General features: G+C 42.7%; 1 protein-coding gene and 1 pseudogene across 46 annotated transcripts in view; both read right to left on the minus strand.

The window, feature by feature from the left end:
• CLASP2 (cytoplasmic linker associated protein 2) overlaps positions 1–17,872 on the minus strand; it is a 207,835-nt gene that overhangs the window by 187,492 nt on the left and 2,471 nt on the right. The window lies entirely within an intron of this gene.
• On the minus strand, positions 9,801–10,696 carry LOC103350392 (zinc finger CCHC-type and RNA-binding motif-containing protein 1 pseudogene; annotated as a pseudogene).

Below are 17,872 nucleotides of genomic sequence, written 5' to 3' on the forward strand. Positions count from 1 at the left end.
CAGAAGAAGCTCCTGGCTCCTGATTTCGGATCGGTGCAGCTCCAGCCGTTGTAGCCATCTGGGGAGTGAACCAGCAAATGGAAGACCTCTCTCTCTCTCTCTCGCTCTTTCTCTCTCTCTCTAACCCTCTCTCTCTCTGTAACTCTTTCAAATTAAACACACACACACACACACACACAAAACACCTAAAACATGGGGCTGGCATTGTGGCATAGCGAATAAAACCATGGCCTGCGACGCCACATCCTATATGGGTGCTGGTTCATGTCCCAGCTGCTCCACTTCTGATCCAGCTCCCTGCTAATGGCCTGAGAAAGCAGGGGAAGATGGCTCAAGTGATTGGGCACTGCACCCATGTGGGAGACTAGAAAAAGCTCCTGGCTCCTGGATTCCACCAGGCCACGCTCTGGCTGATTTGGCCACTTGAGAAGTTAATCAGCGAATGGAACATAGATGGATCTCTCTCTCCCTGCCCCCCCCCCCCAATTAACTCTGACTTTTAAATAAATAAATCTTTAAAAACAAACAAACAAGAAACTGCTCTCACTGAAGTAAACTAAAATTTATACCTAGTTAGTAGCATTGCCACACAAAACCTATTTCAAGTGACTATAAAACACAATAATTTGGCTGGCGCTGGGGCTCACTAGGCTAATCCTCTGCCTGTGGCGCCGGCACCCTAGGTTCTAGTCCCGGTTGGGGCGCCAGATTCTGTCCTGGTTGCTCCTCTTCTAATCCAGCTTTCTGCTGTAGCCCGGAAGGCAGTGGAGGATGGCCCAAGTGCTTGGGACCTGCACCCATATGGGAGACCAGGAGGAGGCACCTGGCTACTAGCTTCGGATTGGCACAGCACGCCGGCCGTTGCGGCTATTTGGGGGATGAACCAATGAAAAAGGAAGACCTTTCTCTCTGTCTCTCTCTCTAACTCTGCCTGTCAAAAAAAATTAATTATAAAAAACACACAATAATTTGACTCAGTCGCTCAGTGGTATATGCTCTCTAGACAAAAATAAAACACTCCAAAAAAGAATCTGTTAACTATTTTTAGAAATCATCTTGATGACAGAATGAGGTACAGAAGGAAGATAGATGGAAGTGAGGTAAAACTGTCATCTTAAATCTGAATTGGAAATAACAGCATGAATTCATGATATATTTAAAATTAAAATCTGACTGTCCATTAGAAAATTATCTGGAATCAACGGCCAAGTAAGTGACAGTGAGTCCCACAAGCGCCACACACGGTTTCCAGACATCGCTTCCCACAAAGAGGGACCAGAGTTTGTCAGGAAAATGGCTGACTCTGGGGCTGGAGCAGGAAACAAAAATGCACTTCAAAATGTTCATGGAATAAAGTTTATTTTGGTACAAAAAAATTTTTTTTTGAAATCTATGTATAGGAGTCTTCAAAAATTCATGGAAGAAATCCCATTAAGCTGTGTGGTACTAATGCCATTTTACTAGTTAAAGTGATCATATTAAGTGTGTAACTGATCATATAGATAGGATTAACTGTCAAAGGATCACATAAATAAGAGTGTCTGGTAATAACAATAGAGAGAATTAAAAAGGAGAGAATGATCTAACATGGGAAACAGGCCACACAGCAGACGTATAGAATGACAAATGCCCTAAACAGCACTCAGAATCAGCCCTTAAGGCATTTGGATTTGGCTAAAAAGCCCAGGAGAGCATTTCAGGCATGGAAAGCCAAGACACTACGGCAAAAAAAATAAATAAATAAAATAAAATAAATAAATAAATAAATTGCCCTACATGAAAGATCTCTGTGAAGGAGATTCCAGTGGAAAGAAGGGGCCATCAAAGAAGGATGTACTTTTCTCTGAAGGGAGGAGAGAACTTCCATTTTGCTTATGGCCTTGTCTAAATACTGATGGGTTTGTGGACTCAAAAGGCTTCCACAGTCTTGGCAGCTCAGGACAAGAGCCTTGGGTGACCACTGATGTCATAAATAAGAGTGTCAATTATTTAATCAACAGGAGTCACAGTGCACTTGTAGGACCTCTGTCCTTAATGAGTTGTACTATGAGAATTCATGGTAAAACTAGTCTTCAAACAGTACTTTATACTTTGTGTGTCTGTGTAGGTGTAAACCATTGAAATCTTTACCTAGTATAGAGCTGGCCTTCTGTATATAAAGTTAATTTAAAATGAATCTTAATGAAGAATGGGATGAGAGAGGAAGTAGGAGGTGGGATGGGAGCAGGGGTGTGAGGCTGGGTATGGGGGAAAGAACCACTATATTCCTAAAGCTGTACCTATGAAATTTGTATTCATTAAATAAAAGCTTTCTAGAAAATTAATTCATGGAAGATCTGTATTATGAAAAACTACATGGATTTCAAAGTTTTTGTACTGCTTCTCGGCCTTTTGGTTAAGATCAAGTGCAAAGTTTTTTTTTTTTAATCCAAATTAACTTTTAATTCTATTTTCCACAAATTTTTTGAAGAATCCATATATGATAATATCTTATGATACGAGACAGCAAAGACACTATCAAAGAATATTAGGGTCATGTTAAGAAAGGATAGTTTGTATATCAAAAGGATAATAACCACATTGAACTGAAACATATTAGGTATATTTAAATACACAAGTTCATAATGGTATCAAAAACCAAAACTATTTGGTCAACATTAGAGGATGCTAGAAAACCAACGTATTTTTACAATCAGTAAGTAAAAAGAACCATATAAACATAACTACCATTCTGTAATAATTGTACTACTGCATAACCAAATAGTTAAGGATTTAATAGTTTCTGTTTATAAAAGTATTCTAAATCACAGAACTGTAATATCACATTTTGTAAACAATAACAAATAGACCCAGACAATGAACATTAATGGCCGCCAACTTCATCAAAAAGAGACTCTTCTAGATCTTATGTGCCTTCTGATGGGAGGGAGAACATTATTAGGAAAAAAGTCTTGCCACAAGCTTTTAGGAAAGGATAGAATATAAAGAAGTTTTAGCTCCAACAGAATTGGCAATAATTATAATAGGGTATACAGAAGGAACAGTCAAATGCCATTATAGTAATGATGTCATTAAATCCAGATTATAAGGAAACTCTACCACAAGTAAAATTCAACCGTTCAAAACAGAGAGAGGCTGGCGCCACGGCTCACTTGGCTAATCTTCCGCCTGCGGCGCTGGCACCCCGGGTACTAGTCCCGGTTGCTCCTCTTCCAGTCCAGCTCTCTGCTGTGGCCCGGGAGGGCAGTGGAGGATGGCCCAAGTGCTCGGTCCCCGAACCCACAAGGGAGACTGGGAGGAAGTACCCGGCTCCTGGCTTCGGATTGGCGTAGCACCAGCCGTAGCGGCCATTTGGGGAGTGAACCAACGGAAGGAAGACCTTTCTCTCTGTCTCTCTCTATCGCTGTCTAACTCTGCCTGGCCAAAAAAAAAAAAAGAGAGAGAGAGAGAGAGATTACAGAATGGAAAATGGATTAAGAGAGTTAATAAGCACGTTTCCTCTTGGGAGGTAAAATAATAGCCTCCCAGCAGAGATCTACTCTCTTAGCAAAGGTCAAGTGTACAATACGTTGTTAACTACATTCACAATTCTATAAATTAGATTTCCAGCACTTATAACTGAAAATATGTACCCTTTGAACAGTAGCTCCCCTTTTCCCCATCTTCTTTTTTTCTTTAATATTTATTTATTTGAAAGAGTTATGGAGAGGGAGAGGGAGAGGGAGAGGAAGAGGAAGAGGAAGAGGAAGAGGGAGAGGGAGAGAGAGAGAGAGATCTTCTATCTGCTGTTTCACTCCCCAACTGGCCACAACAGCCAGAGCTGCGCCAAGCCAGGAGCTTCTTCCAGGTCTCCCACGCAGATGCAGGGGCCCAAGGACTTGGGCCATCTTCTACTGTCCTCCCAGGCTAAAGCAGAGAGCTGGACCAAAGTGGAGATGCTGGGACTCGAACCCATGCCCATATGGGATGCTGGCTCTGCAGGCAGCGGCTCTACAAGCTATGCCACAGCACCGGCCCCCAGAATGCCCTTTTCTCCACATCTTCACGCACACTCATTATTATCTTTTGACTTTTTGATAATAGGTATCCTAATGGGTGAGAGCTGATGTCTCATTGTGGCTTTAACTTGCACTTTCCTGATGACTACTGATATTGAGTATCTTTTCATATACCTGTTGGCCATTTACATGTCTTGAGAAATTTCTATGCAGGTTTTTGTCCATTTTAAAAAATGTTTATTCTCATCTACTTGAAAGGCAAAATGGCAGACAAAGAGAGACAGAGATCTCTTCTACCTACTGGCTCACTTCCCCAATGTCTACAACAGATATGGCAGGGCAAGGCCAAAGACAGGAGTCTGGAACTCCATCCAGGTCCTCTGTGTGGGTGGCAGGGGCCCAAGCACTTGAGCCATCATCCACTGCTTCTCAGAATGCACTGGAAGGAACCGGGATCAGAAGCAGAGTAGCTGGGATTGAACCAGTTACTCTAATATGGGATGTGGGCATCACAAGCGATGGCTTAATCTGCTGAGCCACAATGTCCACCTCTGACTGCTTTTTAACTGGGATTTTTAGGTGGTTTTCGTTTTTGGTTACGTTCTTGCTATTGAATTGTATAAGCTCCTTACACATTTTGGATATTAATGTATGGTTATCAGGTATATGGATAACAGATATATGGTTTGCATTTTATCCTAACTAGGAGACTGTCTTTGTCTTTGCAGTGCAGACATTTTTGGTTTGATGTAGTCCCACTTGCTTATTTTTGCTTGTGTTGATGTACTTTTATGTCAAATCTGAAAGAGCACTGGCCAGACTAATGTGAAGGATAGTTCCCCATGTCTTCTTGTAAGAATTTTACAGTTTCAGTTACATGTAAGTCTTTAGCTATTTTCTTTTGATAAAAGATAAAGGTCCAATTTCATTTTCTACACTATACATTTTCTATTTTCCAGTTTGCCCAATGATTTATGGAACAGATTACCCTTTCCCCATTGTATACGCATGGCCCCTTTGCCAAACTAGCTGACTGTGTATATATTGGCTTATTCCAATTGTTCTTACTGGAAGGAAGTCAAGAATCATAGTCAAAGGAGATGTGACAAGACAGAGGCCAGGAAGGCTTGAAGATGCTACACTGCGGGTTTGGAATATGGAGAAAGAGGCCATAAGCCAAAGAATGCAGGCAGCCTGCAGTCCTCAAGTCTCCCTTAAATCCTCTAGGGGAAATCTGGTCCAGCTGACATACTGGTTTCATCCCAGTGAAGTTCATTTCAGACTTCTGACCTCCAGAACTGCAAGAAAGTAAATGTGAGCTGATTTGCTACTGCAGCAATAGGAAACTATACCCAAGGTGTGGCCCTTACTAGGATCCTGATTTTTCTTAAAGAACTAAGGGTCAGTGCTGTGGTGCAGTGGGTTAGGAAGATGGCTCAAAAAGTTGGGAGACCAGGACAGAGTTCCTAGCTCCTTCCTGGCTTCGGCCTTGTCCAGATCCAGCTGTTGCAGCCACTTGGGGAGTGAACCAGTGGATGGAAGATCTATCACTCTGCCTTTCAAATGAATAAACAAATCTTTAAAACATATTTATAAAAATAATTAAAAATTTTTGGAAATTTGAACCCTGAATATTTGATATCAAACAATTATTATTTTGTAACTGTGGTAATAATTGTAACACTAAAGTTATGCTACATTTTTAAAAGGCACTTATCTTTGAGACACTAATTAAAAAGCCTTAGGGATATATCTATGATTTGTGACAATGATGGAGATGGACTCGTTATGGGATGATCAGTGTGCTGTGGCTGAATTTATTTTACTGTTTATCTTCACATAGTTCAAAATCCTCCACAATAAAGTTGTTTTAGAAAAATTATAGTAAACACAATTCCTAACAATGAATGTTAGAATACACCCTTAAACCCAGGAACAACTCAAGGATATCGACTTTCTTATTTCTCCTCACTTTTTTTTTTTTTTTTTTTAATTTGACAGAGTTAGAGAGAGACAGAGAGAAAGGTCTTCCTTCCGTTGGTTCACCCCCATAAATGGCCACTATGGCTGGAGCTACACTGATCCGAAGCCAGGAGCCAGGTGTTTCTTCCTAGTCTCCCACACGGGTGCAGGCACCCAAGCACTTGGGCCATCCTCCACTGCTTTTCGAGCCACAACAGAGAACTGGATCAAAAGAGGAACAACCAGGACTAGAACCCGGCGCCCATATGGGATGCTGGCACCGCAGGCTGAGGATTAACCAAGTGAGCCACAGCGCTGGCCCCTATTTTTCCTCATTCTAAGAGCACTGGCCAATACATCAAAATCAAGCAAAACTAAAGGACCAGGGGCCAGCATTGTGGCACAGTGGGTTAAGCCTCTGCCTGTAGTGCTGGCATTCCAAATGGGCGCCAGTTCAAGTTCCGGCTGCTCCACTTCCAATCTAGCTCCCTGCTAATGCACCTGGGAAAGCAGCAGAAAATGGCCCAAGTGCTTGGGCCCCTGCATTTGCTTGGGAGACTCAGAAGAAGCTCCTGGTTTCTGGCTTCAGATGGGCTCAGCACTGGCCCTTGTGGCCATTTGGGAAGTGAACAAGCAGATGGAAGGCCCGCCCCCCCCCCCCCCCCGCTCTCAAATAAATAAATCTTTTTTAAAAAAATAACTATAGGACTGAAAAGAAGCAAAATGGCCATGGGGTGGGCATTTGGCACAGAAATTAAGTCAGCAATTAGACACCTGCATCCCATATTGACGTTCCTGGGTTTAAGCCCTGACTCTGCTTCACAGCTGCCTTCCTGCTAATGTGTATCCTGGGAGGCAGCAGGTTATTTCTCAAACAGCTGGTCCCTGCCACCACATGGGAGACCAGAATTGAGTGCAGTGTCTTAGCTCCAGCCTGGCCCAAGCATTTGGTTACAAGCATTTGGGCAGTGAACCAGCATACACAACCTCTCTCAGTCTCTCCTTTTCAAATAATAAATAATTTTTAAACTGTAATTATTATTTGATACTGTATGTAAAGAAAAATGTAAAAAAAATTCACAAATTGAAAGTGAAGTTTTAAATTACATAGTAAGAAATAGGCTGGCCGGCACCATGGCTCAATAGGCTAATCCTCCGCCTGTGGTGCCAGCACACTGGGTTCTAGTCCCAGTCAGGGCGCCGGATTCTGTCCCGGTTGCCCCTCTTCCAGGCCAGCTCTCTGCTGTGGCCTGGGAGTGCAGTGGAGGATGGCCCAAGTGCTTGGGCCCTGCACCCCATGGGAAACCAGGAGAGGCACCTGGCCCCTGGCTTTGGATCAGCACGGTGTGCCGGCCGCAGCGTGCTGGCCATAGCATCCATTGGAGGGTGAACCAACGGCAAAGGAAGACCTTTCTCTCTGTCTCTCTCTCTCTCTCTATCACTGTCCACTCTGCCTGTCAAAAAAAAATAAATAAATACAAATAAATTAAAAAATTTAAAAAAGAAATAGGCTGGCTATCAAAATCAATATACTGGATGGGTGCTGTGGTGTAATAGGGTAAGCCTCCACTTGCAGAGCCAGCATCCCACATGGGCAGTGGTTCGAAACCCAGCTGCTCCACTTCCGATTTGGCTCCCTGCTAATGTGCCTGGGAAAGCAATGGAGGATGGCCTGAATGCTTGGGCCCCTACACCCAAGTTGGAGACCAGGAAGAAGCTCCTGGCTCCTCGCTTCCCAAGTGGTCCAGCTCCAGCTGTTTGGCTACTGGGGAGTGAACAAGGGGATGGAAGAGTTCTGTCTCTCCTTCTCTCTTTGTTAACTCTGCTTCTCAGATAAATAAATAAATAAATATATATATAAATCATTTTTTAAAGATCAATACACCAAAGCCATTTCATTTTTCTATGTTGGGAAATCCAATTTTAGGCTGGTGTTGGGGCGTAATGGGTTAAAGCCATCACCTCCAACGCCAGAATCCCTTATGGGTGTTGGTTTGAGTCCCGGCTACTCCATTTCCAATCCAGCTCTCTGCTATTGTGCCTGGGAATGCAGTGGCCTCTGTGCCCATATAGGAGACCCAGATGAAGCTCCTGGTGCCAGACTGGCCCGGCACTGGCTGTTGTGGCCATGTGGAGAGTGACCCAGCAAATGGAAGATCTGTCTCTCTAATTCTGCCTTTCAAATAAAATAAAAATCTTAAAAAAACAATTAAAAATATAAAGTTACAACACTCTCAAAATGATAAATTACCTAAAAGTAAACCTAACAAAAATTACTTGGAGAAAATAATGAAACATCATTGAAAGACATTAAAGACGACCTAGGGGCAGGCACTACGGTGCAGCATGTTAAGCCACTGCCTACAGCACCGGCATCCCAAATGGGCACTGGTTTGAGTCCCGGCTGCTTCATTTCCATCCAGTTCCCTGCTAATGCACCTGGGAAAGCAGCAGAATACGGCCCAAGTGCTTGGGCCCTGGCACCCACCTGAAAGACAGAATGAAGCTCCTTGCTCCTGCTTTCGGCCTTGCCCAGTCCAGGGTCACTGTGACCCTAAACCAGAGGATGGAAGATCTAAGATCTCTCTCTCTCCCTTCTCACTGTAACTCTGCCTTTTAAATAAAAGGAAAAAAAAAAACCCCACAAACCAATAATTTAATTTTCATGGATAAAAACAGGTTAATATTATAAAGACACTGATTCTTTCCAAAAAGATACTCGATGTAATTCTAATTAAAAAAAAAAAAAACTAACTTTTTGTTACATAAGTAATTGGGATAATAAATATATTTAATTGTATAAATACATTTATTTAGGATAATAAAGACCCAATAATAGCCAATGCAATCTAAAGAATACGATAGGTGTATCTGACATTGCAGTATCAAGATCTACGTATGTGAGGTGGGGGCTGTAGCACCACGGATTAAGCTGCTGCTTCGGACAACTGCATGCCATATGAGAGCTCCCGCTTCCGGTCCTGCCCACTCTGCTGCTCATCTAGCTCCCTGCTAGGGCACCTGGGAAGCTGCAGAGCTGGGTCAAGTACTAGAGTTCCTGCCACACACTTGGGAGAGCAGGATGAAGCGCCTGGCTCCTGGCTTTGGCCTGCCCTAGTCCCAGCCTCTTGCAGACTGAACTGTCAGATGGAAGAGCAGCCTCGCCTCCCTCACCAACTCCCCCCACTCTCACCTGCAAACCACCCTGTCATTCTACCTTTCAAATACATAAATCTATTTTTTACAGACAAAATTCTTTTGAAAAAGTTTATTAACATTTTATGAAGTATCTGTTTTGAAGATTAAATTTTGAAAGCTATGTAAACCAATCAGACACAAGTAAAGTTTTGTGATGAACATCTCAAATAAATCACTTTAATACCATTTTCTCGTGGGATGACAACGGTATTATTATAATATTTTCTTACTTTTATTAAAATTAGCTCTTTTCAGATTAGTACTAGCAAGTGCTGATTTTTAGTACAGGCTGTATATCTCTTATCTGAAATACGTGGGACCAGAAGTATTTTGAATTCTAGGTTTTTCTGGATTTTCTAGTAGTTGCACAAACAGGGATGGGAACCAAGCCTAAATATGAACTTCACGTAGGTTTTATCAAGCTTCATGTACACAGCCTGAAGGCAGCAGGACACAGGATGTGTAACACCGTCACGATGCCCTTCCTGAGACACTGTGCTGGCACTGACAAGAATTCAGATTTCGCAGTGCTCAGTTCAGACTGGGGATACTCAAACTGAACTGTGCTAAGGCAAGAGAGAAACATTAATACTTTCTATTTATTTTTAAATTTCCTATGAACTGCTTTCTAGTACAAAACTGTTTGGTATTAAGTGTTTTTATCTCAAATTCTAAAAGTAACCGTGGCCCTCAGCTGAACTGTGCGCTCCTGGGCTTTTCTATCTTGGGGACATTCACACAGCAAACGTCACTTCAGTCACCGAGCTCCTCCTCATCACTGAAGCATGTGCTTTTCTTCATCCTCGGCCGTCTCGAGTCATCGGATGTGGAGGGACCCCTGGACTGGGTCTCCATGTCCTTGTTCGTCTTCAGCTGGGCTTGCGGGAAGGCTATGGCCTGGTGAGGCTGTCCCGAGCAGGGTCCTCCCCTTCGTCTTCACTTTCTTCTGCTTCCTCTGGTTCAGGAACTTTTTTCTCTTTCTTCTTTGGAGGTTCATGTGCTCCAAGCATATTTTTAGGTCAGGCATAACTTAAGTGTCCACGTTCCCCACGTTCACAGCACTTGGATTTCTGAAAGTAGTTTCGTCTTCGGATGAATTCAGCCACTCTTCCACTGTAGACAGCAATGCTTGCTTTTTCACTCTACAAATACTGTTTGTTGTTTATCACCCTGGTGCAGTTTTGTGCAGTCTTTATCCAAAAACAAAATAAATGCAACCTCTTTACTCTTCCTGGTATCTTTATTTTTCATATAGTAACCTTTACAACTTTGCCATACTTGGAAAATATTCCATATAGGTCACTGTTCGTCAGGGAAAAGGGTAAGCTGGACACATACACAGTGCCTTTGCTTGGGGCCAATCCACCACTCACTGGTTCAGATGAAGTGGTGGCACGGGAGCCCCAGGCCCAGCCAGCTCACCCCAGACTCCTGCTGCACCTGTGCCGCAAACCTGGGCATCACAGGTTGTAAATAAATCTTTTTTTAAAATTACATATGGAATTACGAACAACTTTCCTTAATCCCCATATGGACATCTTTCCACTAAGCTAAAAGTCTTCTCAGTAGTAGAATATTATAAACCCTTAAAGGAAATGAGAGCAATGTTCCACTTTGCTCTTCACCACTTCCTTAGGAATCGAAATGCCTCTGCTCAGATCCTTTAAAATATAACACATTTTTCCCTAAAAGAATGCATAATATACTTTCTAACAAGCAGAAAAACAAACTCCATAAAACAAATCTGGGCTAAGACTAATCTTAAATTTTAGGGTGTTTTTAAATAATGAAACTGAATTTTTTAAGAATTTAATGAAAATCTACCTAACTCTAAGAAGTCTCAGAACTGAAGGATTATTTCCCCCACTCCTTTTCTTTCTCTCTCTCTCTCTCTCTCATTCCCTCTCTTGGTCTCTTCACTGCTGAATCACAAGTGGTAGAACTCATTTCAGTAATCTGATATCAATAAATTTATATAGAAGTTGTGTCACCTTGACTACAGAGTTTCAATTCAATAGAATATATAATTTTCCAGATAGTTTAGATCAAAAATGTTGTCAACAGAAACCACATCAGCAGACAGTAAGTAAGTAAATACATGCGGCGGTAATGAGTATGCTCAATTTGAGAATCACAATCAACAACTTTCCTTGATGGAGCTGGCGTTGTGATGTAGCAGGTAAAGCTGCTGCCTGCAGCATCCCATAGGGACGCTGGTTCAAGTCCCTGCTGCTCCACTTCTGATCCAGCTCCCTGCTATGATGAGCAGAGGATGGCTTAAGCGCTTGGGCCCCTGACATCCACATAAGAGACCTAGATGAAGCTCCTGGCTCCTGGCTTCAACCTGTCCACCCCGCCAGTGCCGCCATTTAGGAAACAAACCAGCAGATGTCTCTTCTTCCCTCTCTCTCTAACTCTACCTTTCAAATAAAATACATAATAAACTTTAAAAGAAAAGGTTAAAAAAAAAATTTCCTTGCAAAGTCAGAAAGCCAGACAATAAGAGTTTTCTGACCCCAGGAAGAATAAAAACTCACAATTATGAAATGTTTCTCCACCACAAGGAGAACAGAAAAAAACCACATATTTTTAAACATAACAATCATATTTCCTATAACGTTCTTCCCTCTTAGGAAATAATGTAGGCGTAGACATTTTTTCCACAAAACTAAACTATCTAAGAAACTTGGTAAAAGAATAGTACAAAGTAACTGGCAAGTGAGCATGCATACACAGATTAAATGAGTAAAATCTTACAAATTTGAAAAACCTGAAGAAACAGGTTATTTATATATAAACAATAAAACAATTCCCCTCAGAAAATAAGAGAAACACGCAGTGTGAAGATGCTCATGTCCCCTATCTGAGAACCTGGCTCTGGCTCCTGACTCCAGCTCCCTGCTAATGCAGACCCTGAAGGGCAGGAGCGTTGGCTCAAGTACCTGTGCCTACCACCATAGCAGAGGCCAGGACTGAGTTTCCAGCTCCTGGCTTCAGCCTGGACCTACCCCAGCTGTTGTAGCACTGGGGAATGAACCAATGAATGGGAGGTCTCCATCAGTGTCTCTGCTTTCTCTCAAATAATTTTTTGAGATAAGGGATACAGTGACATAAAACTATACATAGTGATTAGCTGTAGAAAGAATGCAGGGGACATGAAAAGGAAATGAAAGTATAACCCAATACCTCCATTTCTAGACATACAAAGGTACTTCAAAGTTTATGGAAAATGTAATTAGGAAAAAATTATGCGGGGCTGGTGCTGTGGTGTAGCGGGTAAAGCTGCCACCTGTAGTGTCAGCATCCCACATGGGCACCGGTTCAAGTTCCGACTGCTCCTCTTCTGATCCAGCTCTCTGCTATTGCCTGGGAAAGCAGTAGAAGATGGCCCAAATCCTTGGGCCCCTGTACCCGTGTGGGAGACCCTGAAGAAGCTCCTGGCTCCTGGCTCCTGGCTTCAGATCAGCGCAGCTCTGGCCACTGCAGCCAATTGGGGAGTGAACCATCGGATGGAAGACCTCTCTCTGTCACTCTCTGTCTCTCCCTCTCTTTCTGTGTAACTCTGACTTTTGAATAAATAAATAAATCTTAAAAAAAAAAAAAAAGAAAAAATTATGCATGGATTTCAAAAAAGCTTTTACACCAAAATAAGCATCTTTTATTTATTTATTTTTTATTTGAAAGGCAGAGAGAGAGAGAGAGAGAGAGTCAGAGAGAGATAGAGCGAGCACGACATCTTCCATCTGCAGGTTCATTCCCCTAATGTCAAGCAATGGCAAGGCAGAAGCCCAGAACTCCATCTAGGTCTTCCTTGTGAGTGGTAGGGACTCAAGTTCTTTGGCCATCATCTGCTACGTGCAAGATGAGTACCAGCAGGAAGCTGGATTAGAAGCAGAGAAGCCAGAACTTGAACCAGGCATTCCAATTTGGGCTTAGGTGTCCCAAGACTTAAGCTGGTGATCCAAACACCTGCCTCAAATTTTACCTTTTAATTATGTTTTCCATTAACTTGTTGAAGCATCCTTGTGCACCCAAGAATACTGGTTGTCACTAGGGGTGGGGAAGAAGGGTATACAACATTACTATCCGGAGATTTACAGCCCAGAAGTACATGGCGATACCCTGCAGCCAAACATTCAAGTAGATGACAACCTGGTATGAAGTTTTAAGAGCCTAAAATTTAATTCCTTTGGTGGTGGTGGCATGGTTTTAATACAAGAGTTTTCCAGAAATACAATCATCAGGCAAATTACAAATGTGTTCATTCACTGACCCAACAAATATTGAGAGCTTGCTGTGGGTATAAATGCTGACAGGTGAGTAGGTACAGTAATGGGAGTCCTAAGAAATTTTAATTCTAGGGCCAGCTCTGTGGCGTAGTAGACTAAGCCTCTGTCTGTGATGCTGGCACCCAATATGGGTACTGGTTTGAGTCCTGGCTGCTCCTCTTCCCATCTAGCTCTCTGTTTTGGCCTGGGAAAGCAGCTGAAGACGGCCCAAGTCCTTGGGCCCCAGCACCCATGTGGGAGACCCGGAAAAACCTCCTGGCTTTGGATTGGCCCAGCCTCAGCCGTTGTGGCCACTGGGAGAGTGAACCAGCGGTTTTCTGTCTCTCCCTCTCTGTCTGTAACTCTACCTCTCAAATAAATAAATACATCTTTTTTTTTTTTTTTTTTGACAGGCAGAGTTAGACAGTGAGAGAGAGAGAGAGACAGAGAGAAAGGTCTTCCTTCCGTTGGTTCATCCCCCAAGTGGCCACCACAGCTGGCACGTTGCGGCCAGCGCCCTGTGCCGTTCTGAAGCCAGGAGCCAGGTGCCTCTCCTGGTCTCCCACGCGGGTGCAGGGCCCAAGCACTTGGGCCACCCTTCACTGCCTTCCCGGGCCACAGCAGAGAGCTGGACTGGAAGAGGAGCAAACGGGACAGAATCCGGTGCCCCAATCGGGACTAGAACCCGGGGTGCCGGCGCCGCAGATGGAAGATTAGCCCAGTGAGCCGCGGCGCTGGCCTGAATACATGTTAAATGAGAAATTTTAATTCTCAGAATTTTTTCAGTGAAGTGGGAAGCCCTCAGCTCACAGTGATGAAGATGAGAGATACCGGTCAGTCTGAGAGGAGAGAAAAGGTGAAATAGTTGTCTCAGAGAAAGAGAAAATGAACCAAGAAAACACAGCACGAGTGCTAGGCAGCATGAAGAACACCTTCAAGCTCAAGATTTAAAATGAAGCCGTAAAAGAGGTCTTTTTTTTTTTTTTCTCCATTCACCCTTGGTTGCACTGGTGCAGGTATGGGCTAGGCAGAGTTGAACTACCAGTGTTGCATTTTACCAAATAAAGACCATAAAGCAAGAGGAATTAAGAATGAATGCAAAGGGGCAGGAGGTTGCAGAGTGTTAGATGCCTCTTGGGATGTCTGAATCCCACATCGGAGTGCCTGGCTCACAGGTCCTGCTCCTCTTCGCACCCAGCTTCCTGCTAACCTGCACCTCGGGAGGCAGCAGGTGATGGCTCAAGCACACGCATCCCTGCCACCCAGTGGGAGTCCCATAAGAAGTCCCAGGCTCCTGGCTTCAGCCTGGCCTACCACGGGCTGTCGCTGGGCATCTGGGGAGTCAATCAGCAGACAGCAGATCTCCGTCTCTCTCTGTCATTGTGCCTTTTAAGTAAACAGAATCAGCAAAATTTTAAAGAATGACTGTAAGCTGTGATTAATGTTATCTGCTCAGTCAAGAAAGAGTGGGAAGCTGAAAGCTTAATGAAGTGAATATCATGTAGGGTACTCAAACTCATTAATTGGATATCAAAGAGGTAAGATTCAGAATTTAGAGTTCCAGAATACCACAATCACCAACAGTAAAGTTACTGTGACGTCTGAACTGCCAACAACTGCACAACCGATTAGTGGTCTTAACTGACAGCAACAGCATTTATAGCAGAATGTCCTAGTAGTGATGTGATGTGACTATCATTACATTTCTTGGGCAGTCAGGCTGACAGATTTATAAATGGAAATATATTTCATCTCACAGTAAATTATGTATAAGTTTCCTTTATGGTATAGCTGGGACACTACAGGGATTTTTAAAAATTATGTGTATTGGGCATTTTCCAGAAATTTTATTTCAAGATTGTGAAGAGGGCGCTGAATCTGAAAGGAATGAGAATCATGACCTGGACAAACTCTCATGCATATGTACAGAGGTGACAATATAAAAGGGCATGTCAATGGCAGAAAACGGAAAACAATCTGGGTATTCATGCGATATGGCAAAAAAAAAAAAAAGGAACAGGCAAGATCCATATATAAATACATGCACACATTAATATATTACTGTTATGCTGTAACTATTAATATACCATCCATATTAACTTTTGTGGCAAACTAAAAAATGGTACACTTTAAGAAACAGGTAGCTTAGGGGCACGCGCTGTGGCGTAGCAGGTTAAAGCCCTGGCCTGAAGCGCCAGCATCCCATATGGAAGCCGGTTCTAGTCCCGGCTGCTCCTCTTCTGATCCAGCTCTCTGCTGTGGCCTGGGAAAGCAGCTTAGAGGAAATATAGCTGAGGTAATAGTGACGTTGGAAAGTATCCTTAGAACATCAAAGGGGCTGTGATGTTAGATTGAAGAAAAGACATGAAATCCTAGTAAATGACTTAGTCCAGCACTACTACATAGTTATAAATACTAATTATTGCTTTTTCCATGTTTAGAGTCAACCATTATGCTTGTAGATGCAACATAAATGTCAATAATCCTCAAAATATACTAAAGTGAAAGCTGAGCTACAAATAATAGCGTACTGAAGAAGCTCATAAAAGTAGATGAAAGGAATCTGAATATGCTAATCTCTGTCGGCTCAGGCACTACAATGACTGACCAAGCCTCTGACTTAAAGCAAGATACTCTGTCTTCTTTTCTACAACAGGAGGAAAATACGGACTTCCTAAGACAGCGTAAAGATTACATGAGATAATGCAAACAAAGCACTTGAGACAGTGCCTGATCACGCACCAAAGCCTCTTCAAACGGTGGGGATCATACTTAACAGCATTTTATGAAGGAAATGTTCTTTTCATAGTATCACTTAAAACTAGAGGACTACTAAAATCGCAGAACCATCCTTAGCAAAAACCAAATACCAGAGCACATATATTACAAGCCTATTTCCATATTTTGCTTAATTTTTTTAAATGTATTTATTTATTTTTGAACAGCCCTTGTCTTGATTGTTGAGGAATAATGTTTTTTATTTTTGTTTTGTGTTTTTTCTTAATACTATTTGTTGAACTTTCTACTTAGTGTAGTGTTAATCTTATGAGTATAAAGTTAACTGAAAACAGATTTTTGCAAAAAAATGAGAATGGGAGTGAGAGAGGGAGGAGGAAGGAGGATGAGAGTATGGGTGGGAAGGAAGTAAGGTGGGAAGAATCACTATGTTCCTAAATTTGTATATATGAAATGCAATGAAGTTTATATGCCTTAAATAAAATTTTAAAAATAATTATAAAAAAAGAAAATTCAAAAACAAAACAAAAAATATATTCATTTGAGAGGTAAAGCAACGGCGCAATGGGTTAACATCCTGGCCTGAAGCACCAGCATCCCATATGGGCACTGGTTCTAGTCCTGGCTGCTCCTCTTCCGATCCAGCTCTCTGCTATGGCCTGGGGAAGCAGAAGATGGTCCAAATCCTTGGGTCCCTGCACCCATGTGGGAGACCCAGAAGAAGCTCCTGGCTCCTGACTTCAGATCGGCGCAGCTCCAGCCGTTGTGGTCAATTGGGGAGTGAACCAGCAGATGGAAGACCTCTCTCTCTTTCAAATAAATAATCTTAAAAAAACAAACAAACAAACAAAAAAATCCAGCAACGGAGAGAGACAGAGACAGAGACGTAGATACAGTTGCCATTTGTTGATCCACTCCACTAAATGTGAACGCCAGCGCTGGCCAGGACAACCATAGGAGCTAGGAATTCAATCTGGGTCTGCCACCTGGGTGGCAGGAACTCACTCACTTGGGCCATCACCAAGTGGCCCCCAAGGTATGCATTCTCAGGAAGCTGGAGTCAGTCAGACACTGAATGTAGGCACTCCAATATGAGACACAGGTTATCTGAAAGCCATCTTTAACTGCGATATTAAATACCTGCCCCATTCCCATATTTTTAATCTCAAATTATGATTTCTCCACTGAAATGAGGACTCAAAGTATGCATTTAACATCTCAGTTTGGATGTTAATCTTAACACAGTCAAAACCACACTTTTAACTTCCTTCACCTAATTTGTTTTTCTCTTAGTCTTTCCCATTCCAGTAAACAGCACTATTCTATTGCTCAGCCAAGGCAATTTATTCCTGAATGCTCTATTCTCTCAACCCTCAATCCAATCCAACAGGTGACTTCTGGTGGCCCAATCACTCCCCCTGCAAAAAACCCTCCACCATAGTTACAATGAAATCCAAAAAGGTTGTTTCCACTGCCTCCTCGATTTCACTTTCCTTTTTAAATGCCTTATTTATTTAAATTTACTTGAAAGGCAGAGTGAGAGCGCAACATCTCCCACCTGCGGTCCCCTCCCCAGGTACCCTAACACCTCAGTCATTTAACCTCTAGCCCCGCTGGCCCTCTTTCCGTTCCTCGGCAAAACTAGGGCCTCCAGATCTGCTGTCTGCTCTGCCTGAGTCATTCTCCACTTCTCTCTTTCCTTAGCTTCTG

The sequence above is a fragment of the Oryctolagus cuniculus genome, chromosome 4 (assembly GCF_051225735.1).
Source record: "Oryctolagus cuniculus isolate XC-2025 breed Fujian yellow rabbit chromosome 4, ASM5122573v1, whole genome shotgun sequence".
Lineage (NCBI taxonomy): Eukaryota > Metazoa > Chordata > Mammalia > Lagomorpha > Leporidae > Oryctolagus > Oryctolagus cuniculus.